The sequence below is a fragment of the Eimeria mitis genome, genomic scaffold (assembly GCF_000499745.2).
Source record: "Eimeria mitis Houghton genomic scaffold, Emh_scaff794, whole genome shotgun sequence".
Lineage (NCBI taxonomy): Eukaryota > Apicomplexa > Conoidasida > Eucoccidiorida > Eimeriidae > Eimeria > Eimeria mitis.
The window spans coordinates 1,247-2,695 of NW_013575831.1; positions in this window are offsets into that span (position 1 = coordinate 1,247).

Genomic DNA, 1,449 nt, shown 5'->3' on the forward strand with positions numbered 1-1,449 from the left:
CTAGCTAGCTGGCTAGCTGGCTAGCTAGCTACTGGCGGGTGGGTGCGCCGCAGTTTGGGGGGTGTAGGTGTGTTACCATGCTACCTGCTACTCGCGGTGTCATCCATACACGGTCCCAGCTAGCTAGCTAGCTAGCTAGCCAGCTAGATAGCTAGCTCGCTGGTTAGTGTATTTGATTTAGTTGGTTTGTTGATTGGCGCGTGTGTATATTTCTGTGGGTTTTCCTGCTGCTTGTCCTGCAGCAGCAGCAGCAGCAGCAGCAGCAGCAGCAGGCGATGCGTTCGGCTGCAGGTGCTGCTCAGGTCTAAGAGGATAAAGGTTTTGTCTGTGGGGGTCCTGGTGTATCTGCATGCAGTAGCTGCAGGGAGAATAGGGGGCCCCAGTAGGACAACCCAAAGAAGAACCAATGCAAGAAGAAGGGACAGGGTGAGGTGTATGTACACCTGCGTCTCTCCCGTTGTTTGAGCGGCAGCTACCCGTCATTTTCCTTTTTTTTCTTTTTTTTTAGTTTGGTTAGAGCCACCTGAGTTGTTTTTTTTTTTGTAAAACACAACACACACAGAAAAAGAAAAAGGAAATTATATATTTTATATGGAGGGAGAGAGATGTGTTATTTTGTACAATATATATAAAAAGAAATAGAGAGAGAGAGGGATATATATAGAAAAAAAAAGGGAGAGAAGAAATATTAATAAACACGAAAAAAGAAATAAAGAAACAAAGAGGAAAAACCAAATAAAATGTAAATGTGAAACAAAAAACAGATAGAAAAGAGAACAAACAAAAATAAATAAAAAGAAAATAAAAGAGAAAAATGCAGGAAAGTATAAATTGATTAAAACGAGAGACAAACAAAGAAATAACAAAACAAGACAAAAACAAAGGGAAGGAGAAAACAAACAAAAAGAAATAAAATAAAAAGAGAGAGAAAGGGAAGAATATAAAAACAAAATAATAACAGTGTATATATAATTTCCTCTTTTCTGTGGGAAGACAGAAAAGAGGAAATTATATATACACTGTTATTATAAGAAACAAAAGTATGAATTTAATTATAAAAAAAGAAACAAACAAAGCAAAAAAAAACAGAGAGAATAACAAAGTAGAATAAAACAACAACAAACGAAAGAAACAGCAATGAGAGAGAAACAAACAGAACAAAAAAATAAAAAAAAAAGAAGGGGAGCGGGGTTACACACAAACAAAACACAAATATATATACATGCATGCATGCATGCAAAGGAAGAGAAAACCAGCCCCAAAAGAAAGCAGAAGTTTGTGTTTCTTACGGGGTGATGAGAAGAGTATAATAAAATAAGTTTTTTATTTTTTTATAAAAAAAAAAACAAGAAAATATGAGCTGCGTGTAGAGAAGAAGGGGAAATGTTTAACAGATGACCTGAAAAAAAAAAACAAAAAAAAACAAAAAAAAATAAAAAAATTAAATAT